The 12,333-nt window shown below is 37.0% G+C and overlaps 1 protein-coding gene across 2 annotated transcripts in view; it reads right to left on the bottom strand.

Moving 5' to 3' along the window:
* Window positions 1-12,333, bottom strand: part of EPHA3 (EPH receptor A3) — a 411,324-nt gene that overhangs the window by 127,704 nt on the left and 271,287 nt on the right. The gene's annotated exons all lie outside the window — the stretch shown is intronic.

Here is a 12,333-nt window from a genome sequence, read left to right as displayed (position 1 = left end):
AAAAGAATGTTGAAACTACCACACAATTGCACTCTTCTCACATGCTAGCAAATTAATGCTCAAAATTCTCCAAGCCAGTCTTCAACAGTACATCAACCGTGAACTTCCTGGTGTTCAAGCTGGATTTAGAAAAGGCAGAGGAACCAGATATCAAATTGCCAACATCCACTGGATCATTGAAAAACCAAGAGAGTTCCAGAAAAACATCTATTTCTGGTTTATTGACTATGCCAAAGCCTTTGATTGTGTAGATCACAACAATCTGTGGAAAATTCTTAAAGAGATGATAATAGCAGACCACCTGATCTGCCTCCTGAGAAATCTGTATGCAGGTCAAGAAGCAACAGTTAGAACTGGACATGAAACAACAGACTGGTTCCAAATCAGGAAAGGAATATGTCAAGGCAGTATATTGTCACCCAGCTTATTTAATTTTTATGCAGAGTACATCATGAGAAACACTGGGCTGGATGAAGCACAAGCTGGAATCAAGATTGCTGGAAGAAATATCCATAACCTCAGATATGCAGATGACACCACCCTTATGGCAGAAAGTGAAGAAGAACTAAAGAACCTCTTGATGAAAGTGAAAGAGGAGAGTGAAAAAGCTGGCTTAAAACTCAACATTCAGAAAACGAAGATCATGGCATCTGTTCCCATCACTTCATGGCAAATAGATGGGGAAACAGTGGCAGACTTTATTTTTTTGGGTTCCAAAATCACTGCAGAAGGTGACTGAAACAATGAAATTAAAAGACTCTTGCTCCTTGGAAGAAAAGCTATGACCAACCTAGACAGCATACTAAAAAGCAGAGATGTTACTTTTCCAACAAAATCTATCTGGTCAAACTATGGTTTTTCCAGTAGTCAGGTATGGGTATGAGAGTTGGACTATAAAGAAAGCTGAGAGCCGACGAACTGATGCTTTTGAACTGTGGTGTTGGAGAAGACTCCTGAGTCCCTTGGACTGCAAGGAAATCCAACCAGTCCATCCTAAAGGAAATCAGTCCTGAATATTCATTGGAAGGACTGATGCTGAAGCTGAAACTCTAAAACTTTGGCCACCTGATGTGAAGAACTGACTCATTGGAAAATACCCAAATTCTGGGAAAGACTGAAGGCAGGAGGAGAAGGGGATGATAGAGGATGAGATGGTTGGATGGCATCACCGAGTCAAAGGACGTGAATTTGAGCAAACTCTGTGAGTTGGTGACGGACAGGGAGTATATATATATATCTGTCTGTGTGTATATGCATTCTTTTCACATTCTTTTTCTATTATAAGTTATTTCAAGATATTGTGTATAGTTCTCGTATCATACTTTGTTAACGCTAAGTGCTTTAGATAATACCATGTTTTCTCTAGCCGGTTGTTGTTATTTCTGTTCTTATGAGCACCTTTTAGAAGTCAGCAGGAAAAGAGTAACCATAATTCTCTAAACACAAGTGTACTTCATTCACTGTAATTAGAAATGAAAATGGGATGAGATTTCAACATAGATCTGGAAGCCCCCAAACTGTCTCCATTTGCTCGTTTTCCATACAGTTGTGACTTTAAGCTCACAAAAAGGTTCTGAATAACTGTCAGGACAATATATGGCTGTGCTTTTGTTCACGCTGCAGATACGTAATATGCCTCCGTACCAGGGTGTGATGGCTGAAAGGCATCATTAATGTGTTAAATGATGTGGAAGGCTTCAGGCACACTAGGACACATCACGGCAGAATGATATTCCCAGATGCACAGGTCTCTGCCTTGATTTCAAATCAGAAAGAGAAGCTAAGTTACCACACAAGCAAAACGCACAATGGAAATTACAATGTATATATTCACTTGTTATCTCTGAGCTCGATTCAGACCTCACTTGTTTGTTGTGAGAAATAAAAGGTAAGGCTGCAATTCTTAGGGTTTATTAATCACACACGTGAAATAACAAGAGGAGGATTCATCAGAGTTCATTACTGGAATCTTATTTTCTCTATTTTGTAGCTGATTTTCGGTATATTTTGACTTTCTAATTTACTATACTGATGCTATAAAACACCTTTCTTCACGCTCAGACAGAAGGCATGTAGATGATCTGATGTCTCCTTCCAGGATACATAACTACATGGCCACATACATTTCTATAGAGGCTATATCAATATGTGTCCATACTTTAATAGCAGATCCAAGCTGTAAACTTTTTCCACTTTTATTTTGAAATGTTTGCTTCTTCAGCATTTCTAAAGCCTGCTTGACTGTCTTTGACACGAGATATTCCTCTGTCATATCTATAAATGCTTCTTCTAAATCCCAAAGGAACAACAACGTGGACAGAGGAAATAAACTCCAGAATAAAGAAGATTTTAAAATATCTGCTTTATCAACAAATAAAAATTTGACTAGCTTCTAAATGTAGCCAAAGTGCTCATTTTTGAAATGTGCATTATTTATTCAAGATATATTAAACTCTTTCTCCTATTCATAGATGCTGTTACCTTGTTCTGTGAAATAGCAGGTAACAAACATATAAGCTAGTAAGCTTTAAAGACCTTTAGAGGAAGTAAGCTGATATGTGTACTTAAAGGTTAAGAAATGTATTGGCTGATTTAAATTGTACCAGTAACAAAGTTCTAAACTATAGTCCTAGAATCACAAAAAGTAAATAAAACAGAAAATTTATGAGTGGATTTCCAGTTCAATCCCTTTATATGATGGATAGTAATTTTTAACTGGAAAAAAAAAAAAAAGACATTTGCCTTTGATCATTAAGTGGGCTTCCCTGGTGGCTTAGATAGTAAAGAATCCGCCTGCAATGCAGGAGACCTAGGTTTGATCCCTAGTTTGGCAAGATCCCCTGGAGAAGGAAATGGAATTCCACTCTAATATTCTTGTCTGGAAAATCCTCATGGACAAAGGAGTCTGACAAGCTACAGGCCCTGGCATGGCAAAGAGTTGGACCTGACAGAGCAACCTCAGATATGCAGATGACACGACACTTATGGCAGAAAGCAAAGAAGAACTAAAGAGCCTTTTGATGAAAGTGAAAGAGGAGAGTGAGAAAGTTGGCTTAAAACTCAACATTTAGAAAACTAAGATCATGGCATCTGGTCCCATCATTCCATGGCAAATAGATGGGGAAACAGTGGAAACAGTGACAGGCTTTATATTTTGGGGCTCCAAAATCACCACTGCAGATGGTGACTGCAGCCATGAAATTAAGACACTTGCTCTTGAAAGAAAAGTTATGACCAACCTAGACAGCATATTAAAAAGCAGAGACATTACTTTGCCAGCAAATATCCATCCAGTCAAAGCTATGGTTTTTCTAGTAGTCATGTATGGATGTGAGAGTTGGGACTATAGAGAAAGCTGAGCGCCAAAGAATTGATGCTTTTGAAGCGTGGTGTTGAAGACTCTTGAGAGTCCCTTGGACTGCAAGGAGATCAAACCAGTCCATTCTAAAGGCAATCAGCCCTGAATGTTCATTGGAAGGACTGATGCTGAAACTTGAAACTCCAATATTTTGGCCACCTGATGAGAAGAACTGACCGATTGGAAAAGACCCTGATTCTGGGAAAGATTGAAGGCAGGAGGTGAAGTGGATGACAGAGGGTAAGATAGTTGGATGGTATCACTGACTCGATGGACATGAGTTTGAGTAAACTGTAGGAGTTGGTGATGGCCAGGAAGTCCTGGCGTGCTGCAGTCCATGGGGTTGCAAAGATTCAGACACGACTGAATGACTGAACTGAACTGAGCGATTAAGCACATTAAGTGGATGATAGAGGCTATACTGGTTAGAGCCAAGGCTAAGAATGTTTTCCTTGTATCAGGAAGTTTCTTAGATGCTACCCATCTTTGCATAAAGTAATGGTCCTTCAACAGGAAATCTAAATAAAATTAAGTCAAGCCTTCTGTTTTTTAATAATATTGTTTACCAGTCATTTTTCACTGGGGTGGCAGCGATGAAACTCCTAGAGAGATATCAAGCACCTGAAAAAGTCCTACCATAACTATTGATTCCCTTTCCCTTCTTATTTTTGTATCTGGCTTAATTTACAGAAAATGGCTAATTTATTCATTACTGTAGATAAGAAAGTTCTTATGTTATAGATAGAAGCTGAAGGTAAACAAAACATCAGTTTATTTTTGCCAAAGGGACATCATGGAAGAACTGACAAAAATTGATTAATATCTGCAGATAAGATCATGATATGGATGGATGTGAATGTCTTGATTTTGACAAATTTATTGAGGTTTTACTTTAGGAAGTTCACAGTGACGTATTTAGGAGTAAAGGGGCATGATATCTGCAATCTACCCTCAAGTGGTTTAGAAATAAGTATCTACTTACACAGAAGGTGATGGGGGAGAGTATGATAGAGCAAATATAGTAAAATATTAATTTTTAGGAAATCTGGCTTAAGGTACTGATTCCCAACCTTTTTGGCACCAGAGACCAGTTTCCTGGAAAACAGTTTTTCCATGGACAGAGTGGGGTGGGATGGTTACTGGATGATCCAAGAGGATTCTGCTTATTGTGCACTTTATTTCTATTGTTATTTCTTTGTGATATGTAATGAAATAATTATATAGCTCACCATAATGCAGCATCAGGGGAAACCCTGAGCTTGTTTTCCTGAGCTCAGGCAGTAATGAGAGTAATGCAGAGCTCCATATAAATACAGATGAAGCTCAGCTCACTTGTCTTTGCTTACCTCCTACCGTGCAGCCTGGTTCCTAACAGGCTGTACCAGTACCAGTCCACGATCCCGGGGTTGGGGAACCCTGGCTTAAAGTATATACACATACTATGTACATTGGTACTATTTGCAAGACTTTCATACATGTGAACAAATTGAATTTTATGATAAAACTATACACACACATATATGTTTTTTAATATTTTATATATATATATATATATATATATATATATATATATATGCTCATATATAGAACTCTAGTAGGATAAATTGGAAGAGGAGAGACAAGTCCATTTACTCCAGGGAAGTACAGGAGTCAAGATAATCTTCACAGAGGAAAAAAAAAGTGTAAATGGAACTAGAAAAAACATTAAAAAATGGATGCCTAAAACAAAAATTCAAAGTTTAGGGATATGTTGAAAAAGAAAATACTGGAGTGATACCAGGACCCAGGGAGTGGAGGAAGATATTTTTCAACTATTGTAAATGGAGTGAAACACAATGGCATTTACCTCAGCCTCGTGACAAGTCTAGTCAATTGTATGACTGCAAGCAAAAAATTCCAAGACTTATGGTACTTGAATGTCAACAATCTTCAGTCAAGAATCTAAATAGGAAAACACCAAGGATTCCTAAAACTTTTTTTTTTTTTGGTGGAATGTAGGGCAAGAAAATTTTAAATGCCACTTTATATTTCAGAATTATAATTGCAGATAATACAAATACTCATTTAAATCCAATGATGTAATTCTTTCACTATAATTCAGGCATTCACATGTGAAGAATTATATTTATTGACAATATTCCCTGCTCTTGTTAAAATTAAGCTTCTTAAAACAGACTGAATGAGGTTACTCTTCAATTTTAATATGTTTCCATTCACTATCTCACTACCTACTACCAGTTGCTGGGCCTTCATTGCATGTTCAACCTGATATCCTTTTATCCTTTAACAAGATCCATCTCCTTGTCTCAGTCTAGATGTCCTACTACCCAGGAAACTCAATTCCAATATATATATATATACGTGACCTTTATTTGATTTATTTCTATTTTTCAAAGTACATCTAAATTGTTTTCTCCAAAGTTTTCCTAAAATCCTTTAATCACCACTTCTTAACTCATTTCGTTATATAGTATCTTCTGCATTGAAATATACTGGGTGATCCATTAACCCTTTTTACAAATTGCTCAGTGGAAAGAGGTTGCTGAGCAACATGATATTCTGATTTAAATTAACATAGTTAGGTCAAATTCCCTTTTATTTTGCAATCTCAAAATAATTAAAGGAGGACTATTATATTTCATGGTATTGTTTATTTATAAACATTATGACCAAGAACCTTAAAATCTTACACTAAATGTGGAGTATGAATACCCAAAACAATTCAAAGGAAAAATCAGTAGCATGTGAGTACTTCTTAAATGTTAAATGTAGAAGATGAACCAAAGATGACACTTGAAAAAGTGTTAGAAACTGGTAAACTGAGGAAAATGGCAGTCCCATTAACAGAGAAAAAAAAATTAACGAGAGAGAGTGGTTTGAGAATCAATGTTTTCATTGTTGGATGGTGGACGTTTCCATTCATCAATAAACATTTGAGTGAATACAAGGTGATAGAAGGCCCTGTCTGAAGTCTGAGAATCACAAGTGTGAACATAGGCAAGGTCCAGGGCATGTGTGCTCAGTCGTGTCCAGCATTTTGCGACCACATGGACTGTAGCCAGCCAGGCTCCTTTGGTCATGGAATTTCCCAGGCAAGAATACTGGAGTGGGTTGCCATTTCCTTCTCCAGGGAATCTTCCTGACCCAGGGATTGAACCCACGTCTCTTGCATATCTTGCACTGGCAAGCGCATTCTTTACCAGCTGAGCCACCGGGAAAGCCCAAGACAAGGTCCAGGCCTTTATGAAATCCACACTTTTCCTAACAATTGCATTCACTTTAACAGAAAGATGCAAATAGGAAATTACAACTGATTCTCAGGAAGGCACTTATGTAGAGTGAGGACAGAAACCAGGCTGAACTCTGAATGAGAGAACAAGACAGAAGAAAGGATTACTTTACGAAAATATCTAAACTTAGTTTGAAAAATAGGAGAAAATAGGATAAAATCACAAAGAGTAAAACGATTTGGAACGTGCACCCGTGTGTGTATGTGTGTGTTTGAGTGTGTGTTTATTGTTGTTGCAGATGCTTATGGAATCATTGGTATCTTCCTCTAAGATGAAAAAGACTTGTGCAACATAAAAGGCAAAGACAAAGAGCCAGAAGAATGTTTGTCTAAGATGTTAGCAGGGGAAGTGATTTGCTTGAGAGCACACTCTTTAGAATCAGGAGTCAATGGGAGTTAGTGTGTAGCACAGGAGGGATAAGATTTAGAAAAGCCAGTACGTTACCATTTAATTTTCCCTTTTAAATTTTATGGTCTTAGTAAGTTAGGTAGTGTAAGGCGAAAAACACACTCCTGTGTGTCTCTTCCACACAATACTTCACTTGTGGTCACCGAATGTGTGGGGATTTTCTCCACACCAAGCAATCTTGCAACACCAGTTGGGTGTCCTACGATTTAATTCAATTCTGACACTAAATACCTGGAGTTTGCATCAGATCTCACAGGTTAAGGGCTTTAGTCCCACAAGACCTCCCCAAACCCCCTTTCAGATACTAATCTCAAGTCTAAGTTTTATTGTGCTTTTGGCCCACCAGGTATAAATCAGAGGCTTCCATGACCCGCTATTAATGTTCAATTAATTTACTAGAGCAGCTCACAGAACTTAGAAAAACATTTTACCTACTATACTTTATTACATAAAAGAATGCAACTTGGGAACCACCAGATGAAGAGATGAACAGGGCAAGGTACTGAATTTCAAAATTCAGGGAACAAGGCAGAGAATTTCAAAATTTTCTCCAGACACATTACTTAACAACATATCTACCCAGAAACTCTCTGAATCGTGTCCTTTGAGTGTTTAAGGAGGCTTCATTACACAGGCATGATTGATTACCTAATTGACCAGTGATGACTAAACTCTATCTCTGGCCCTCCCTTGGTCTGTAACAGAGATAAAACCAGTCAATCCTAAAGGAAATCAACCCTGGATATTCATTGGAAGGACTGACGCTGAAGCTCCAATACCTTGGCTACCTGATGCGAAGAGCCAACTTATTGGAAAAGATCTCGCTCCTGGGAAAGATTGAAGGCAAAAGAAGAGGGAGGCAGAGGATGAGATGGTTAGGTAGCATCACCGACTCAATGGATATGAATTTGAACAAACTCCGGGAGATGGTGGAGGACAGAGGAGCCCAGCATGATACAATTCATAAAATGTGACAGTCCAAAGAGTTGGACATGACCTAGCAACTTAACAACAACAAGACTCTCCACCCTCCTCAGAGGCAAAGTTGAGGAGTGGAGTGGCTAAAAGTTCCAATTCTCTAATCACATGGTCAGTTCCCCTGGCAAATAGCCACCATCCTTAGGGGCTTTCCAAAGTGAACTTCCAAACTTCACCTTATTAAGGTAAACTCAACTATGACTGAAAGGGGTTTTTAATGTATAACAAAATACCCTTTATTGCTCTTATCATTTAGGAAATTCCCTGAGTTTTAGGAGTTCTGTGCCACAAGTTGGGACCAAGACCAAATATATATTTCTTGCTATAAATCACAATGATTCAGAGGGAAAATCATCTGTGTAGAATGAGGGAGTGAGGGATAAGATTAAATCTGGGAAAGAGTGGAGATGATAAAGAAGATCTGTTGCATAATACCCCTGAAAAACTCTGTGATAAATGACTGAGAAGCAAAGACTAAGTTTATTGTAGGTGGCACAGGTTATGGCAGATTTTCCTAGGAAAGTCCCCCTCTGTCTCAAAGACAGCATTTCTTTTTGTAGCTATATGGCATGAATTATAGAATGACAGAAAGAACATGAGAATGAAGTTGAAACTGGAGTTGGATTTGGGAGCCTTAAGTAGAAGTTTGACAACTTGATTAAAAAATTTAAAAAGCTCCTTGGATCTCAGTTTTTACAAAATGGGGGTAAGGTGGATCTCAAAACTTGAAAGCAGTATATTCTCTTTAGTGTCCCCTCTTCTTGTCTGAGATTGTTACATGCTATAGGATAGTGGGGAACAGGCAGGTTCTATGATGCAAGTTGAGAATAAACAGACAAATATTCCACTAGTAGAATGGCTTCTCCAGAACTGAAAGGTAAATATACTCATTCAAAGAAGTAAACAAAAAGTAGCATTTTACCCCAAGATATAACTTTACAGCTTTTTGTTCTGCAATCTGCAGTTCTTTCTGTATGTGTTTGAGTGATGGATTCACGGATATAATCTTTATGTAGAGACCACGCTTTTTATCTCACTGACATACTTTGTGAAAGTATTAAGAGCTGGGAACTAACATCTGAATTTACAACATAATCCTCTACAATTTAGAAGGTGCCTTATCGTGTGGTCATCACGTGGCATTTACAATGTAATCAAGAGAAAAATCAACAAATTCAATCTCACAAACTAAATTAAAAGGGACACATTCATGTTTCCCCTTTATAGCCATGTCAGAGATAGAGAGGATAGGAGGAATTTAAACACCAGACATCATAGCTGTCATAGCCATATCTTTCTAGAGTTAGGGAGCTCATTTCTCAAGGCTACAAGTCCATTAACCTTCACAAGAGCAAAAATAAAGCAAAACAATGAAACACTCTGGAGAACTGGCATTGCTTCTAATCTTGCTTATATATCTCACTGTAGGGATTTAAAGATGGAACAAAGACTTCTTCTTCCCCAGGCACAAAAATGACACAGACTCCCTGAAATAAATATACAAAATGCCTCATGGTACATATTGTAGACATATTTGTGATTTTTCTGAAAAATGAGAGTGGGGTTAGGAAAAGTAACTGATATCATTCCTGTTGAATCTTTGTCTTACCCAGTGATTTGTAACTGGGAGGGCCAAAGTATCAACCCCATTTATTTTTTAAAGTCTTGGTCTTCCCTTGGTTGCCACTTTACCTAGATTCATTCACTGTATATATCTGGAACTATTCGTTTCCTGATAAACGCATTGTCAGGAAGCCAGAGGTCAATGATAAGATAGGAAGCAAGGAGAGCTTGCTTGTTTTTATACATTTCTGTTTGACTTGGGAGATAATTATAACGCAGATTGATGCTCCTATTTTAAACAAGGTAGTAAATCAGAGTAAAATATGGGATTCAGGAAAGCCATTTGCCACATAATTATAATTTCTTAAAATTCCTGCATTCATTGAATATGAGAAGCTGTAATCATGTGATACATAGCAACAACATTACTCATCTTTTTTTTTTCTCTCATAGAAGACAGTTAAATAAACTTTAGTTACAGTCTTTAAATATTATTAGTTACAAAGTTTAAATATCATTAACTGAAGCAAAACAAGAGCATAAGTTGCTTGATCTGAGATCTATGTTCTAGTGGGAGAGATTACAGATTCAGTAAGGAAGATTAAAATAATGATTAAGTGTACTTCACTAAAAAGTCATATCTTTTCCACAAATAAACTTTATTTATCACCACGAGACAAATAGTATTATAAGAATTCCATCAATATAGGAGAACAGAAAAAATGTAGGAACAAAAGAGGGGTTTAGAATCAGAAAGAGACACATTTAAGCATGGACTCTGCCAAGGGTTATATTCAGAACACCTATAAACTGGCATGGCAGGGACATGGAGCCTTCAAGTTGGAAGAATTCCAGCACGGGGATCTAAAGACCCCTGTGATGCAAGGATTTATCATTTTGGTTGCTGCATTAAGGGAGAGAAAGAAGGGGGACTGAGGTACTGATATAGAAGTGCCTCTAATGCCAAGATTTATCCCTTCATTGCTAGATTATGGGGGAAGAAAAGGGGGACCTTATATATTGGGTTTAGGGGCCTTCTCAGGGTACTTGAGGAATTAACAAGTACAGTACATTTCTATGCTCACCTACAGAAGTAACTGTACTTGCTTTTAACCAGTGTGGAAATAAGTACACAATTTTACCCACCAGCAAAATCATACTCGTGCATACTTGCTGGATATTAATCCTGATGATATACTACTTTTGTACTTTGGTAGTTTAACTAAATTCCCTGAGTCAGACAAGTGAAAGAAAGTGATGAGTTCCCCGGCTAGTTATCTGGCTGCTCTAAGACCTCTTCTAGCTGATAAAATGTAGTCATCTTTCCTTTCCCTTTCCTTCTGACATTCAGTATTCATATCTTCAAAGCAAAGAACAAATCTTTCTTGAGAGCTGGGGGACTTCCATAATTTAAACCAAATGCAGAAAAGAAGCTGAGTTTACATTCAATCCTAACTTCCAGCTCAGGGAGAGCGCCCCTGGGAGCAGACATGAGGGTCTGTAGTTCTGGTTGAAGCATCATCAGAGTGCCACCCTTTTTCTTCCTTTTCCCCCTTTTTGGCTCTGGTGTTTCTTTGTTTGCATAAAAATTATACAATAATACCTCTGAATTGAATTGCTTGAAATGTATCTCTAATTATGCTATCTTATAGCAACAGTTATGCACGATAAATATCTATCAGCTTAATTTTGCACAAGCTTTGTTGATTTCATTTTATTCATTCATCCTAGTTATCATCTTTGAAAAATGATTGCCTTATTTTAAAGGGATATCACTGGTAAGTCTCTGTATACTCTACAAAGTGTATCTCTTCTATATGTTTCAGAGAATCGCAACTAAAACCCCATCAACAGTTCTGGACACCAAACTGTTAAAAAAAAAACATAATAAATACAATCACAAAAAGAAGATTTAACGAGTGATCAAAGATTTAAAGAGTGATCGAAGATTAAGAGTAAATTTACAGGATTTACTAACTGTAAATAAAAGAGAAATGTTGTGAATGTAAGGAAAAAGTGAGACCTCTGTGTGCTTAATTTTTCCATTCTACATTAAAGGCCTTTTGCTTACGATCGGGCAATATAGCTTTTCTTTTTGATTAGGAAAAGAATGTCAGAGGAAAAGATAGTTGGTGAAATCACCAAGAAAATATATACCTGGAAATTTTTTATATCAGTGATTAAAACTGTTTTCCAGCAAGATCTCTTTTTAAAAGTTTCTCCTCAAATTCCATATTTTTAATTTTAAGATACAAATTGTGCCTATTAAATAAAATGGATTTATTTTCTTCTTTTTAATTAATCAGAGAGTTTTAACTGTCTGAGCTATACTACTCAGAGATTCTGGGAAGCATAAAATAACTGATCAACTATACACAGATCTGATAAAATTATAACTAAGGTAAAGATATTTATAGCTATAAATATCCTGTATATGCTTTTCCAAGCTTGAGCCAATGTTCTGTTTAATTCTTGAAAATATGGAAATGTTGCAAGGAGCCCCATAAGTACTATCTCCAGAGCCCCAAATATTTAAAAAGCTTTCAAAGTGTTAAGCGGTGGATTATACTAGTTTAAAATTATCTAACAAATGTGATTTATTTTCACTTTGAAGAATGAAATTGAGCTAGTTAATGTACCATAACTGTCCAAAAGTGATAGAAGAGAATATCCTTTTCACATTTTTTTTCGCCTGCCCTTTCTTCCACTCTTTTCTGTTGAAACTGTTACTTGGCT

Source organism: Bos taurus, chromosome 1 (genome assembly GCF_002263795.3).
Source record: "Bos taurus isolate L1 Dominette 01449 registration number 42190680 breed Hereford chromosome 1, ARS-UCD2.0, whole genome shotgun sequence".
Lineage (NCBI taxonomy): Eukaryota > Metazoa > Chordata > Mammalia > Artiodactyla > Bovidae > Bos > Bos taurus.
Note: the sequence above shows the minus strand (reverse complement) of the source record. Positions and strands in the feature narration are given on the sequence as shown.